This window comes from Medicago sativa, chromosome 5 (assembly GCF_051527215.1).
Source record: "Medicago sativa cultivar Bolivia chromosome 5, Bolivia_mono, whole genome shotgun sequence".
In the NCBI taxonomy this organism is placed as follows: Eukaryota; Viridiplantae; Streptophyta; class Magnoliopsida; order Fabales; family Fabaceae; genus Medicago; species Medicago sativa.
In genome coordinates, this window is record NC_140753.1 from 33685451 (window position 1) to 33702424 (window position 16974).

General features: G+C 37.8%; 1 non-coding gene and 1 pseudogene across 1 annotated transcript; one reads left to right on the forward strand and one right to left on the reverse strand.

Moving 5' to 3' along the window:
* Window positions 1-7442: 7442 nt before the first annotated feature.
* On the reverse strand, window positions 7443-10605 carry LOC146921926 (uncharacterized; annotated as a pseudogene).
* Window positions 10606-11587: 982 nt separating this feature from the next.
* LOC146921927 (small nucleolar RNA R71) lies at window positions 11588-11694 on the forward strand. Its single transcript, XR_015013016.1, has one exon. It is a non-coding gene; the product is annotated as a small nucleolar RNA R71 (small nucleolar RNA).
* The last annotated feature ends 5280 nt before the right edge of the window (window positions 11695-16974 follow it).

The following is a 16974-nucleotide window of genomic DNA, read 5'->3' on the forward strand; positions in this document are numbered from 1 at the left end:
TCTAGATTAGAAATTACGGCTATATGAAATTAGGGTTTAAGCTTGGTTTGATTAGGATTATGTCATTAGACTTATCCAATAATCCCAAGACAAGAGAAGTCTACTCACTCATGTTCATCGTAGACATGGGGGAAGAAGAGAGAAAGCAATAAAATAAATAACAAGAAGGTAAAATAAAAAGATGAACTTTTATTAGAAAGACAATTGTCACTTATTGTATTCCAAGAAAAGATGAATGTTTATGATGGAGTGCTACTCTATTTATAGCTTTACAATTGACTTAAAATCTAAGCAACTATAAGGGCTAATCAGTAAAACTACAACGGGGTAACTTGGGCTTGAAGAAAAGCAGCAAAAGTTGGCCTGGAGGGTGGCACGGCCGTGCCACATGTTGGCACGGGCCGTGCCAAGCTTCTGACTTCTGGGAGACATATTTTTGTCTCTGTATCTTCGTATTTTTGAACTGTATTTGCTCCAGTCCTCTTTCTTTTGGTCCAAGACACCTTCCATCATATATTTGTTCCTGAAATAAAATAAAATGCAATTTGAAGTAAAAGATTCAAAAAGGAAATAAAATTAAAATAAAATAAAACTAAATCTAAATAAAACGATACTAAATAATGCATAAAAATAGACTAAATAAAGACTCATCAAACTCCCCCACACTTGAATCTTTGCTTGTCCTCAAGCAAAAGGCAATAGACATAGTAGCAACAAGAAAGATTAAACATGGCAACACAGTTGAAATACTCATGCCCCTCCTAAGGTTTTGTTTCAAGTACACTAATCACGACCTCAAGCATTCCTTGTGAACCTATTCAACCTAACAACAAGTCTTAAGTGTGTGTGTGTGTGTGTGTGCAGTCCAACCCTTTTCTTGCTCCTGTATAAGACAGATATTATGAGGAACAGGTTCTATCCCTAATGCTAAAGTAACCGAGAAAAGTCCTTTCTTCATTTAATATAAGAGTGATGGGAATTTAGTTAAAATTAAATTAGATTAACAATTTAAGCACAAAGGGGCTGCAGATGCTTAGGGGCTATCTATCCTCGTAGGAAGTCTTTATGGATGAGTTGTCCTTTCCCCCTAGATTCAAGATCACCCTAAGTAGTGCTGCAAAATTTTCATTCATCTCCACGTAGGAAGCCTTTTTGGAGGGGATGTCCTTTCCCCCCTAGCATTGATGAATTTATTTCCTCATTGGAGGGATTTGGAACTTTAGTTCAATTAGGGAGTCACCACCACAATTAGGAAGTTAGGGATTGTCCTTTCCCCCACATGTTGGTGCCATTCTCCCACCCCATTTAACTTTAACAATTTTAGAGAATATAACAATAAAGAACATTGATTATTTCCCACACAAACTTATATTACTTTTACTCTAAAGACTTTTGAGGGTCTAAGTTAACACTAAAGATAGAACGAGTTCCTTAAAATACCTACTCATACATTTACTCAAAGATTGCAACCGGGTGTTTTTCTCATTGGAGAATTTTTCACAATAAAACATGATGTGGGTATAGCAAGAACACTAAAAACACAAGAAATTACTTTCACGCACAAGAAACAACCTTTTTATGAAAAGACAAAACAAAAATTTTATGCCATGATTTACATTAAAAACAAGCTACTTAATCATGCCTTTCGCTATAAAAATAATACAAAAGAATAAAGTTCAAGGGAGTTTGGAAAACTACGACTCTAGACACTTTATTAGCACCCCCCCCCCCCAACACTTAGGGGAAGCATTGTCCTCAATGATTCAAAAGAAAAGAAAAATTAAAAGAGAAGAAGAAGAAGAAGAAGAAGAAGAATGAGTAGAAGAAGAAGAAGGAAGAGAATGGGTGCGGAAAGCTCACAATTTGCCGAATATAGCAAAAAAATGGAGTTTTTTTTTTGTGATCATAAGCTGGCACGGCTGTGCCAACCTTAGCGCGCGTCGTGCCATCATTCTGCCAATTGCTTAGAAAATTGAAGTTTTTAGATGGCACGGCCGTGCCAACCTTAGCACGGGCCGTGCCACCTCTCAGGTCCAGGGGGCTTCAAAATTTTTCATTCCCTTGAATCGTACTTGGACAATTACCTGCAAAACAACTTAAAACAAAGAAAAACAAACAAAACAAAAGCAATTAAATGCGTGGGTTGCCTCCCACGAAGCGCTCTTTTATCGTCACTAGCCTGACGAAGATGAAAGTGTAAACCTTAGGGAGGGTCGGTAAGATTCCAAACAGCCACCACTTCATTCTCTTCTCCTACGTTATAAATTTTTAGCCTTTGACCATTAACCTTGTGTTGGGTATTTGTGTTGGCTGCGTTGTTGCTAAAACAAATATCCTTGTTCTGAAAGTTGGAACCAATGTTCCAACATGTGGTTAGGCAACTCTGTAAGATGTTGGATACAATGTTCCAACATCCTGGCATGGTTCAGTGTGCCTGGGTTTCTGCCTTATCTGTACGCGCGTAGTTTATTGTTTAAGGAAACCATATTTCCTTTACTTACTGACCAAGTAAAGCGCATATCTTATAAGAATCAACTGTGAATATTACTAAAATAGATATTTTATTTTAGGAAATATTTGTTACGATTTGGAATGTTTCTAAATAGGTTCCGACATATTAGGACTTTCCAGAATTATCTCTGATTCTGTTTTGCAGGTTTGCTGAACCGATCTGCAAGTTTACTGAAGCCCAATGAATTATTTAGCCCAAGCTGCTTCAGTATAAAAGGAAGACTTCAAGACCTAATTGCTCATTCAAGTCGTCATACTAAAAAGTTTAGATCTTTAGGGTTTGAGTCTTCATGTATTCTGTTCTTGTGTCGTTTGTGATGCAAGTCTAGAATCTATTGTGTGTTCTTTCTTGTGTCGAGATTAGATACTTGTTTAGGACTGGTTTTGTGAGTATTGATACTCTTGTGCATCAAACCAAAGTTGTGAAACAAGGTTTGGTTGCTTGTGTTGGAAGGTAACTTCTATCTTGTTGTGTTTGAGGTCTGATAGGTCACTGGGGCAGTGACTGACCATTAGGATAGTGAGATGGGATCTCAGATCTAGGAGTTCATAGGTTGAAGTCTAGACGGGTAGGTCCTAGGTCATATAGTGTAAACGAGGAGTTTGCTGAGAGCTATTGAATAAGGACTACACTAGTGGATTTCCTTCCTGGCTTGGTAGCCCCCAGATGTAAGCGTGTTGTGCTGAACTGGGTCAACAAACTTCCTGTGTTCTTTATTTTCTGTCCTTTATTTTTCTTGTTTTATTTTTGTTTATCGCGTGATGTTGAAACATTAATTGGAACATTGCAAACGTTAAAACATCTAACAGAACGTGTTAAAACAAGTACGCTAGAATTTCAATTGGCATCAGAGCAGGCACCCTGCCTGTTTTAGGGTGAGCTCCAGGGAGTTCTATTCTAGCATTATGGACAACGAAGGTGGATTTGTAAACAGGCCCCCTCTGTTGGATGGCTCCAACTATGACTACTTGAAATCACGCATGAGTGCCTTTCTCAAATCTGTTGACAGCAAAACATGGAAGGCAGTTCCGAGAGGTTGGGAACATCCTATGTAACTTGATGCTAATGGCAACAGGACTGAAGTGTTAAAACCAGAAGAGGACTGGAGTGCTGATGAAGATGAATTGGCTCTTGGAAACTCAAAGGCATTAAATGCTCTGTTCAATGGTGTAGACAAGAATATGTTCAGACAGATCAAGCAATGCACTGTGGCTAAGGATGCTTGGGAGATTCTCAAAACTGCACATGAAGGCACAACTAAGGTAAAAAGTGCTAAACTCCAACTTCTTACTACAAAATTTGAGAATCTGAAAATGTTAGAAGATGAGAGCATCCAGGACTACCACTTGAACATTCTAGATATTGCAAATTCTTTTGAGTCTCCTGGAGAAAAGGTCTCTGATGAAAAGTTTGTGAGGAAAATTCTCAGATCTCCACCTAAGAGGTTTGACATGAAAGTTACAGCTATTGAAGAAGCCCAGGACATTTGAAACTTGAAGGTTGATGAATTGATAGGGTCCTTGCAAAATTTTGAAATATCTGTCAACAGTAAAACAGATAAGAAAGGCAAGGGGGTTGCTTTTTCTTCGTGTGTAGAATCTGATGAGTCACAAGCAAATCTTGTAGATGATGAACACATGTCAGAATCTCTGGCACTTCTTGGAAAACAGTTCAAGAAGATTTTTAAAAGATTTGATAGAAGGTCCAGACCAAATGGTCAGAACATCCGATCCAACATCAACAATCAAACTAGTAAAGAGAAGGTGACAAGACTTGATGACATGGACTCTCACTATAAAGGAGTACAATGTCATGAATGTGAAGGTTATGGTCACATCAGAACAGAGTGTGCTACATTTCTAAAGAAGCAGAAGAAATGTCTGACTGTTTCCTGGTCTAATGATGATGAATCTAAAGAGGATGGAGAGAGTGAATCTGCTAAGCATATAACAGCATTGTCTAGTAAAATTTTTGCTGATGTTGATTCATGTGTAGAAGATTTAGGTTTTGCTGAACTGAGTGCATCCGACAAATGTCTTACTGAAAGAAACAACAACACTTGCAGACAACTTGAAGAGCAGAGAAATATCACCAGTAAATTGGAGAATGATAGAATCAGTCATCAAGCTAAAATTTCAGAATTAAACCATAAGGTAACCCTGTTGAACATACATCTTAGTCAAGCTATGAAACAGGTAAAAATTGTAACTGGTGAAATAACTCCAACCTTTGGTGAATGTATGTTGGCCCATTTTGAGAAAGGAGTTGCTCTAAGGGGTGTAAACTCTGAAGACAATAACTGCTTGTGGGTACCACAAGGAATAGGTCAGATAGGTAACCTAACTGGTACGTCGAATATGATGTTGGAACATCTAATAACCTTCAATAAATACAATAGTTCACATTATGATAGAATGTATGATAAGAAGGTTAATCAGATCTACTGCTCTCATAAGGAACAATCAAGTAGTATTGCTGGCAAAAACTGGAAAGACAGGCAACTTGGAGATCAGAATGAAATTAGTCCACATAAGAAGTTGAAAAACTTGATGCGCGTGGTTCCACACTCATTAGGACACACTAATCCAATTTTTCTGGCATAAACCCACATAAACACGCCAATAACTCCTCGCGTATCAATACCTTCTCTTTCACTCCTCCCGAGTTCAAACACATACATCCTTTTGCATCTTACCCATATCAAACGGCTCATCCCTCCATCTTCACCAATCAGAACCAACAACTTCAGACCAGCAAAAACTCACGCCCTGCGCTCAAACAAACCATGGACTCTGAACACCAAGAAACCAGTACTTCAGTTCCTAAGATGGTCGAACCTATCACTACTGTCCCTCTCGGAAAGGTTAAAGGAAAATCACCCACAAAATCTGGCTCTAAGAAGAAGAAACGTGTTAAATCAAGTGTGGGAACACCTGAAACTACCTTGAGCATGGTTGACAAAGAAACCCCCATCGTTTCTGCTGTTGTCAAACTCAATGTTGGGACTTTTGAGAAGGATGCCAACAGAGTTGATGCTGAAGGGATCGCCAAAACTACTGCTGATGCTTCCTATTTTGAGGATGAAAAAGGTAACCCTGACGAAATTTTTAAATCTTTTGCTTCTGAATCTGATAAAAATCTAGGAATAGAAGACCTAGATACTGTTAGAAATAGTAAAGAACACTTGAATATGGATGATCCTAACACTAAGGCTGACTCAAATCAATGCACCTCTGAGAAGACTGATGAACAAAAGGAGGTTGAACCGAATGTTGAAACATCCCAAAGTCAACAAGACAAACAGATTAATGATGATGAAATCGTAGAGGAAGATAAGTCTAGGCAGGAGATTGACTCTACAAAGGGAATTTCCTTTGAACATTCAACTGAGATATCATCCCCTGAGGAAGAGGGACATACTAATGCTGAGGTTGATCCAAAAGAAAATGTGAATGGAAATAAAAGTGATGAAAACTTGGTGATGGCTGATGATGTTGTCGCTGAAGATGCTTCACTTACTGAGATAGAAGTAGTGAATGCAGCCAAAAGGCTAAGGAGTAATAAAAGAAAGGCAATTCTTGCTAAGGTAGAAACTCACAAAACTCAGAAAAAGATTGATGGTGTGGGCCCCAAGAAAGGTTGGAGTAAAGTGAAAGTGAACTCTACTGCTGGAAAGATGAGGAAGAGGAAGGTTGTGTCATCAAGTGAGTCTGAGTTAAATGTTGAGGAGGAGGTTCTAAACATCGCCCTCTATAAAAATAAGAAGACAGCTGGGAAAAAGACTCTGCAGACCGTGACAAGTGTACCCATTGACAAAGTTTCCTTTCATCTGCCGAAAAATGCACTAAGATGGAAATATATCTATCATAGGAGACTAGCTTTAGAAAGCGAACTAGGTAAGGAGGCTCTAGGAATTGAGGCTGTAATGGAGCTCATTAAAGAAGCAGGTCTAATGAAGACGGTGTGCCATCTTGGTGATTGCTATGAGAAGCTTGTAAAGGAATTCCTGGTGAACATCTCTGATGATTGTGATGATCCCCTTAGCAGGGAATATCAAAAGGTGTTTGTACGAGGAAAATGAGTCAACTTCTCTCCAAGCATTATTAACAAATTTCTTGATGTTGAAGAAACCAACATTCCTAAACTAGAGATAACAGACAGCCAAGTGTGTAAGGAGATCACTGCAAATCAGATTATAGTTTGGCCAAAGAAGAAAAAAATTTCATCTGGAAAACTGTTAGTAAAGTATGCTATCTTGAACAGGATTGCAACTGTGAACTGGGCTCCTACCACCACTGCTCTGATGTTGCAACAGGTCTGGGTAAGTTTATATATGCTGTAGGGTCTAAGTCAAAGATGGATTTTGGCAAATACATTTTTGAACAAACTGTCAAGCATGCCAAAACTGATGTTGTGAAGTGTCCCATTGCATTCCCTACCCTGCTGTATGGTATTATGTTAGAACAACATCCAAGTCTTATAACTGCTGTTGATGTCCCACAAAAGAGGGAACCACCTCTTACCTTACACCCCAAATTATTCAGTGCTGATCATTTTCCAGACATTGTTGGAACATCTGGAACTGCACCTGATGCAGGGTTAATGACTAAACAGGAAATTGTGAAAGCTCTCAAGGACACCTGTGTTCTGCTGGAGGAAAGGAAAGCCAAGTTTGAACTGATGATTCACTCTCTGGAAGGTGAAATTACTGCTGCAAATGGACAGGAGGCAGATGATTATGCAGATAAAGCGGACAGTGATAGCGAGGACAACAAGGAAGAATCAGATAGCAGTTCTGGAACTGCTGAATGATGTTTTGTCTATCTTTATTTTGTGGGATATGCCCTGAATACTTTTTTTGCATCTGTGTGTGCCTATTTTGATGTGTTATACCTTAATATTCTGGATTTCTTTTGGTACTCTACTAGTACTATGCATCATCAAATTTACTTGACCAATCTTTCCTAGAGTTAGAAACTGTTTTTTCAAGGATGGCTTTTATTTGTCTATTTGAGACCTCAACTTGTCCACTTGTTTGTGGGTGATAGAGTGTTGCAATTTTGTGTTTCACTCCATACTTTTTGTAAAAGTTTTTCAAAATGTTTAGAAATGAAGTGAGACACTCCATCGCTTATTACAACCCTTGGCACTCCAAACCTTGGAAAAATAATTTTTTTTGAACAATTTTATGACTACTTTTGCATCATTAGTGGGGGAGGCAATGGCCTCAACCCATTTGGACACAGAGTCAACCGCCACCAGTATGTATTGATTACCAAAAGAAGAGGGAAATGGCCCCATGAAATCAATACCCCATACATCAAAAATTTCAACTTCAAGGATGTTGTTCAAAGGAATTTCATTTCTTTTAGTAATATTACCGGTGCGTTGACATTTGTCACATTTAGAAATGAAGAGATGCACATCTTTGAAAAGTGATGGCCACCAGAAACCAGATTGAAGAATTTTGAAAGAAGTTTTTTGACTACTGGCGTGGCCACCATAGGAAGAGGAATGGCAATGGTAAAGAATACTACTTACCTCGCTTTCAGAGATGCATCTTCTGAAAATTCCATCCGAGCCTCTTTTGAAGAGGTAGGGTTCATCCCAACAGTAGTGCTCGAGGTCATGGAAGAATTTCTTCTTTTGTTGGTAACTCAATCCAGGTGGTAGTACTCCTACTGCAAGAAAGTTAACAAAATCTGCATACCAAGGTGCGTTAGTTTGTGCCAACAAGAAGAGTTGGTCATCCGGAAAGGAATCATCCAAAGGCAACTCGTCCTCATTGGTTTCCCTAAGACGGGACAGGTGATCAACTACAACATTTTCAGTGCCCTTTTTATCTTTTATTTCAATGTCAAATTCTTGGAGAAGCAAAATCCATCGGATCAACCTCGGCTTGGCATTTTTTTGTTTAACAAATTTTTTATTGCCGAGTGATCTGTGTAAATAATGATTTTTGATCCTACCAAGTATGGCCTGAATTTATCAATAGCATAGACTACTGCTAACAATTCTTTTTCTGTTGTAGCATAATTTACCTGTGCCCCATCAAGGGTCTAACTTGCATAGTATATAGCATGCATCTTCTTGTCTTTCCTTTGACCTAACACTGCCCCAACTGCATAGGCACTTGCATCACACATTATTTCAAAAGGTAAGTTCCAATCCAGTGGTTGTATGATCGGGGTAGTGACCAAAGCTTCTTTCAACCTGCAAAATGCCTTTAGGCATGTATAATCAAACACAAAATCTGCATCCTTTAGGAGCAAGCTTGTTAGTGGCTTAGTAATTGAAGAGAAATCTTTAATGAAACGACGGTAAAACCCCGCATGTCCTAGGAAACTTCTTACTTCTTTGACCGAGGTAGGAGGTAACATTTTTTCAATAATTTCAATTTTTGCTTTATCTACCTCTATACCCCGTTCAGAGACTAAGTGTCCTAGGACAATTCATTCTCTTACCATGAAGTGACACTTTTCCCAATTCAACACTAAATTCACCTGTTCACATCTTTCCAAAACTTTTTCCAGGTTAGTCAAACAATTATCAAAACTAGATCCATGCACAGAAAAATCATCCATAAAAACTTCCATTATATTTTCAAGAAAATCAGAAAAAATGGACATCATGCATCTCTGGAAAGTAGCGGGAGCATTGCAAAGACCAAAAGGCATTCTCCTATAGGCAAAAGTGCCAAAGGGGCATGTGAAAGTGGTTTTCTCTTGGTCATTAGGGTGAATAGGTATTTGGAAGAATCCAGAATAACCATCTAAGTAACAAAAGTGTGAATGTTTGGCTAACCTTTCTAACATTTGGTCTATAAAAGGGAGTGGGAAGTGATCCTTACGGGTTGCTTTGTTAAGCTTCCTATAGTCAATACACATCGTCCAACCGGTGACGGTTCTAGTTGCAATGGATTCATTTTTATCATTTTTAATAACTGTGAGACCACCCTTTTTAGGCACTACTTGAACGGGACTAACCCATTTAGAATCAGAAATTGGATAAATAACACCTGAATCTAGGAGTTTTAAGACTTCTTTTTTCACAACTTCTTTCATATTAGGATTTAGCCTTCTTTGGTGTTCAACGGAGGGTTTATAGTCCTCCTCAAGTAGTATCCTATACGTACATAATGATGGGTTTATTCCTTTAATGTCATCAATGGTATAACCTATAGCCTTAGGGTATTTCTTGAGGACATAAAGCAATTTTTCAGTTTCTACCTCATTTAAGCATGCATTCAAAATAACAGGATAAGTTGAGTTGGGGCCCAAGAATTCATACCTCAAGCTTGGTGGGAGTGGTTTAAGCTCCACCTTTGGTGCCTCTTTTGGTAGAGGGGCTGGCTCTTCTTTCACTAGCTCTTCTAAGCCCAAACCTTCCACGGGAGGATTTTCATTCAGTAACTCCTCGTAAGCTTTGGCATCTCCTTCCAGCTTTGTACCTGCATCACTTACCAAACATGTCTCCAAACCATCATGTGTAGTTGATGCTAAGGAGCATTCTTTCACACAACAGTCGATCATATCTAACATGCAACAAGACTCCTTAATGGTAGGATTTTTCATTAATTTAGCAAGTTCAAATTCAACAGTTTCCTTACCAACATTAAATGCTAACCTACCATTCTTAACATCGATTATAGCTCCAGCGGTAGCAAGGAAGGGCCTTCCCAAAAGTATTGGTACTTGGTTATCCTCCTCTATTTCCATCACAACAAAATCTGCGGGGATATATATCTCTCCTACCCTGACAGGGACATCCTCTATGACTCCAGCAGGATACTTAATGGAACGGTCTGCTAATTATAGGGTCATCCTTGTTGACTTAAGTTCCCCCAATCCCAACCTTTCATAAAGAGATAAAGGCAATAAACTGACACTAGCTCCTAAGTCACACATCCCCTTTTTTACTATTTCAGGTCCTATGACATAAGGTATGGAGAAACTTCCTGGATCCTTAAGCTTTGGTGGCAATTTATTTTGGATGATGGCACTACACTCTTCCGTAAGGTTCACCGTTTCGCTCTCCTCAATTTTTCTCTTTTTTGAAAGAATTTCTTTTAAAAATTTAGCATAGGTAGGCATCTGAGTTAGGACATTGGTGAAGGGAACATCAATGTAGATTTTATTCATCATTTAAATGAACTTTTTAAATTGCTCATCAAGCTTAGGCTTGGAAAATCTCTGAGGGAAAGGAATTTTTCGTTTGAAAGGAGGCGGTGTAGCTTCCTCACTTTGTGGTTTTTCACCCTCTTCCCTAGTTTTCTCACCTTGTGGTTCTTCGCCCTCTTCCCTAGTTTTCTCACCTTGTGGTTCACTAATCTCTTTCTCAACCTCATTAGGCTTGACTCTTAAGGGGTCCTCTAGTTGCTTACCACTCCTAAGTGTAACAGCGTTCATTTTAGGTTGGCAAATTTCTTGGACAACTTGGGAGAGTTGAGTCTCTTAGATTTTGTCGTGAGAGGAAATAGAGTCTACTTTTGATGTGAGCGTAGTGAGTGAGTCTTTCAAAAGTCTAGTTTGATCCATAAGCTCCTTGAGCTGTTCGGATTGATTAAAAAGATAATTTTCCATTAAAAGTTCAAGATTAGACTTTTGAATGACTTTTTGAACATTTGCATAACTAGGTGGTGTTGTTTCTTGAACAAAGGAGTTTTTATTAAGGCTTTGGTTAAAACTTACCCCTTGGTTGTTTTGAATAAAATTTATTTGTTCAACACTACCTAGTTTGCATTCACCACATGTTTTACAAGAGGGAGGTGTAGAAGTAGAAGTGCTAGCACTAACATTCAGTTTTTCAAATTTGTGGGTTAGTGCATCAATCTTAGAAGCAAGGTGATCATAGTTAGAGACTTCGTACATACATGCCCTCCTTTTGGAGGGTGAAGACTTTGTAACGACTTCTTCATCGGTCCATTGAAAGAGATTTAGAGCCATGTCTTCAATCAAGGCATAAGCTGTTTTAAAGTCCTTGTTCATTAGAGCTCCACCTGTAGCTGCATCAACAGAGATTTTAGTAGCACATGACAACCCATTGTAAAAAATATGGATAATTAACCATTCCTCTAATCCATGGAGGGGGAAAAGTTTAAGCATTTCCTTGAAACGCTCCCATGAATCATAGAGAGATTCCCCTTCTTTTTGAGTGAATTGGTAAAGCCTTGCCCTTAGTCGGGTGATTTTTGATGGGGGAAAGAAGCTGACGAGGAATTCTCGCTTCATTTGATCCTATGAGGTGATGGAGCCAACTCTTAGGGAATGGAACCAAGTAAGAGCTTTGTCTTTTAGAGAAAAAGGGAAGAGATGCAGTCTTAAGGCTTCTTGGTTTGCCTTATATGTTACAGTGAGCTGCCAGAAAGTTCAGATATGAAGATTGGGATCCTCGTCGGGGGATCCCAAAAAATAATGTTGCTGCACCATCTTAAGTTGGGTAGGCTTAATTTCAAAGTTTTCACCCTCAACCGTTTGATACACGATAATAACATATGGCTCTTCCGTTAAAGGAATCACATACTCTTTAAGAGCACGTTCTTCAGCCATGTCGGTATTATTTTTGTGCTTTCCAAGAAGTTAATGGTGAAGGAAAAATAGAAATAAAAAAAAGAAGAAGAAAAGAAAAGAGAATTCTAATAACTAAGAAAAGGTTAATTAAATTAAATAACTCCCCGGCAACGGCGCCAAAAACTTGATAGGCCAAACCGCAAGTGCACGGTCTATCGAAGTAATAGTAGTAAGAGAGTATCGTTCCGCTAGGGAGTTGTTCAATCTAACTAACTTTTAGAAAATGATTAGAGGAGAAGAAAGTTTATAAAAGGAGGTTTAACTGGCTGAAGGTAAATAACAATAATAAAAAGATGCCTCGGGATCATTGGTTCGTCATAATAACTAATCCTTCACTAGCCAAGACTTTAACTTCTAATTTCATGGTTTACACCTTAATTTCTAAAGACCGGTTTCCCTTTATCCCCTCACCTTTCCGACCAAGTCCGATGAGAGTTTACCCCTAGCAACCAAGCCTATTTCGCTGACTTGATTACTAGAAGAAGCTTATAAGGATTGAAACTACACATGTCTCAATAATTGCAAAGACTATTTCGCTGTCTTTGCAATTATTGTCTAGATTCACTTGTTCCAATATCAAAGCTCCGCTGTCGCATTATGAATTGATATTTGGGATGATGGATCAACAATTATCAAACCCCCTCCACTTTCGCTTCTATAGTTTGATAATGGTTAATCCATGTTAAAACGGTGAATCTAGATTAGAAATTAAGGCTACATGAAATTAGGGTTTAAGCTTGGTTTGATTAGGATTATGTCATTAGACTTATCCAATAATCCCAAAACAAGAGAAGTCTACTCACTCATGTTCATCGTAGACATGGGGGAAGAAGAGAGAAAGCAATAAAATAAATAACAAGAAGGTAAAATAAAACGATGAACTTTTATTAGAAAGACAATTGTCACTTATTGTATTCCAAGAAAAGATGAATGTTTATGATGGAGTGCTACTCTATTTATAGCTTTACAATTGACTTAAAATCTAAGCAACTATAAGGGCTAATCAGTAAAACTACAACGGGGTAACTTGGGCTTGAAGAAAAGCAGCAAAAGTTGGCCTGGAGGGTGGCACGGCCGTGTCACATGTTGGCACGGGCCGTGCCAAGCTTCTGACTTCTGGGAGACATATTTTTGTCTCTGTATCTTCGTATTTTTGAACTGTATTTGCTCCAGTCCTCTTTCTTTTGCTCCAAGACACCTTCCATCATATATTCGTTCCTGAAATAAAATAAAATTCAATTTGAAGTAAAAGATTCAAAATGGAAATAAAATTAAAATAAAATAAAACTAAATCTAAATAAAACGATACTAAATAATGCATAAAAATAGACTAGATAAAGACTCATCAGATCTCTTCTGTAATTGCCGATGTTTGATTTTATTTGGTGGTAAAAACAAATGTTGTTATTGTTTCTCCATTGACCAAAATGATTGAAATTAAATTGTATAATTACAAAGTTATTGAAATGGATAAACAAGGGGAGATTGATGTGTTTGGAAAATTAGAAGGGGTGTTTGTTTTATTTAAGAAAATCTCAAGGGAAGTCAAAGTAATTTGCCCTTTTATCATTCGTGTCGGCTTTATCATTAATTTTTTCTTATTTTCTCAATTCATATAGTATAAAAATGGGATTTGATGAATAGCCCCCCACTTCGAATTAACCCGCACGGAGCACGGGCCCGTGCTTAGCACGAGTTTGTTGCTAGTTAGTTGGTAAAAATATTGTGCCCATTAAGACAACTAGAGATTGAGCTCATTTTTGTAGTGACTATATAAACAATAGTCTTATGAGAAAATTAGAGATAGAGGTAGAGAGAGAAAGGGGATCTAGAGGAGAAAATAAGAACTAGAGAGATGAAGCTTGGGATTGGTGGCTAGAAGGACTAAGTGCCAACTTAATTAGCATAGCCAACTATGTGATCAAGGACTTACAATAAATTTCAGCAAACCAAAATGTCAGATTACTGATAAGGAGGGTGAAGTCCTCATGAAAGGAACCAGGTCTAAAGATAATTGTTATTTGTGGGTATCTCCAGAAGAAGCACATCTTTCTGTTGGAACAAAATATGTTTAACAATGAACCTTTGAGAGTTTTGTGAAGGGATTTTAAGAGGCGTTTTTCAAAAATTTTAATCCTCTTTGCGGAAGAAATCCCATTGAAAAGGATCTTGCTTAAATCATTAATCACAAATCAAACACATACTTAAACAATTTAAGGATTCATGTGTTTACCTCTTGAAGAGCAGAACCTTTGTAGTAGAATTGTTTCTGATCACGAGCAAAGCAAAACAACGATGCCTCTAGTTAGTCCACACGAACAGTGCTCCTCCAAAACTCAGTGCTAGCCAAGGAATCAGAAGTGCAGAGAAAAAGGGTTGCTCCAAAAACCTGTAACCAAAAACTTCTGCACTAGAGTTCTATTTATAGAACTTCTAGTGTGCTCTGCAAGTCAGAAGTCACTATTGGGCTTCAGTAAGCCCAACAACGAGTTTAGTAATTTTGCTAACTAATTAGCGCTATTTACTAAACGCACCATTTATATAAGTCATACTTATATATTTCTCTTTTGACTGTTCTTTGTGTGTGACCCTATAGGTTCTAGTCATGTTGGCAATAATATTAAATCTAATATTTAATATTATAAACAATGAGCGGTATCTAGCAACACATCATTGCTACCCAAGTGACAAGAATGTCAGGTGATCTGACGAAACCTTTCCATGATAATTTTTATGTGTACAATTACTCCTTTGTCTCGATATCTTTATTGATCCCAAGGCATAGATATTGTCACCCTTGTATAGATCAATGTTTATATTTCTAGATTCCGAAATATACTGAATAACGAATAAGTCCAATATCTTATATTGACTTAGTTCGGCATGGCCATGCAGTTTTACAGTCATATTTCATCAAGAGGCCTAAAGATATATCTCCTGTTTATGAGGAGGGACAAATCCCATCTAGGACACTCATGTCCCTCAGCAAGCTTCATCAAGTACCCATCAACCAACATTATGGTTATCCTTTTACAGACAACGTTAGAATGGCAACAAAGCACTTGAGTCCACATCTAGGGATCATAGTGGTTTCAGGTCTAAAAGCGATATACACTATTATCACTGTGAGAATATCTTATGGCAATTTCATAACTTACTATGTAGTATTCTCACGGCGGGTCAATCCAATATAAATATTACTCCTAATATTTATATCTATGTGAAGACTTGATAACTCTTTATCCATGATCTGTGAGCTGTGATCATCAGTCTACCCACATAATAGTCTCTATGCTTTAATGATATCCCACTTCTCAATAAAGCTTGACTACGGATACTTTTAGAATAGTTTCCTTATGTTTAACGGGGTCTCACAATTAAGTTATTCTTAATGTTCCATTAAACGGACTAACTATTCTAGGGACTTTATTATTTTGAAACAAAACAAAATCAATAAAGAAACGCCTTATAATTTATATCTTCACAATATATATATTTATATCAATATCATGATACAAAGCCAAACCCAATCAATATAGATTGGCTATTAGGGCTTACTCCAACATTTTGATGATAACAATGTATTAAAAATTGTCAATTGGATAAGCTAATATTTGTTTTAGTGTACAGGACCATAGACAAAATTTTACATCTTAAATAGGTTCTAGATGAACAAAAGAGAGGTATTGAATCAACAAAAAGGAATCTTAAAGTGTCTGAAGAGAAGTGCTCCTGAAGACAAAGTGCTCCTGAAGTGATGATGTCATCAGAAGCAAGTTCATCAGAAGCATCTCATCAGAAGCTGAAGATCACCATAAGCTGAAGTTCATCAGGAGATGCAAGACTTAAAGCTTCAAAGGCTGTTCAATGGATTTGATCTCGTCTAAGCATTGCAGAAGACTGGAATTGTAAAGCAACGGTCATTTTGAGAGGATTTGAAGGCATTGGATGCTTATCTTCAAAAAGCGTTGACAAAGTACAACTGTACGAAGTGTATAACCACTGCCTCCACTACTCTGTTTTTGTCTCTGCTACAGGACAAGAAAAACAGCTCTGCCTGCAACAATGTTCCTTCACAATGGGAATGGATTTGAAATTGATCCTTCATAGGACAACTACCATATCAGGTAAAACATCATTGGTGATTGATCAAAGCTTCAAGCGACTCTTTTTGATGTGCTGGCAATTCACAACGTCTCTTTTTGATGTTCTGTTTCAAAGCTCATATCTTAGAAATTCTAGAGTCTAAAGAGTCTGTATCTGATTTGTATTGTGAACACCACTGATTGTATATAGTGTTCAACCTCAAACATTTTTCATTGTAATTTTGTTTGATTAGAAGTCTCTTGCAGTTGTGCTTGAGCATTAGAAGTCTCTTGATTGTCTTCAGGAGCATAGGAAGTCTCTTGCAGTTATGCTTGAGCATTTGAAGTCTCTTGCTAAGTTTAGCAGTGAGCAATGGTAAAAAGATATTACATTATAGTGAACTCTCCTTGGAAGTGCAAGGGGGACATGACTACTTCCGGTTTGTGGAAGGAACCTGTATAATTGCTTTGTGTCTTCCTTCTTTCTCTCTCTCTCTATGTATTTATCCGCTGCAAGTTAGTCCTGAACATCACTTCAGAAGCAGTCTCTATTTGCTTCTGGCCTGTGTGTTTCAGCCTAGGAGAAAACGAAGAAAAAGCTAACACAATTCAACCCCCCTTCTTGTGTTTTTCTCACCTTCAATTGGTATCTAGAGCCCTAGTCTGTTGTCTTAACATTTAACAGTGTAACAGAAAAAGATCTGAGAAAAACATGTCTGGTGATTCCTCCAATGCTGGACATGCGCACAACAATGATGTTCCATTTGATTATGGTGACAACAAGAAGTCTAACTTTGGAAAGATTGCT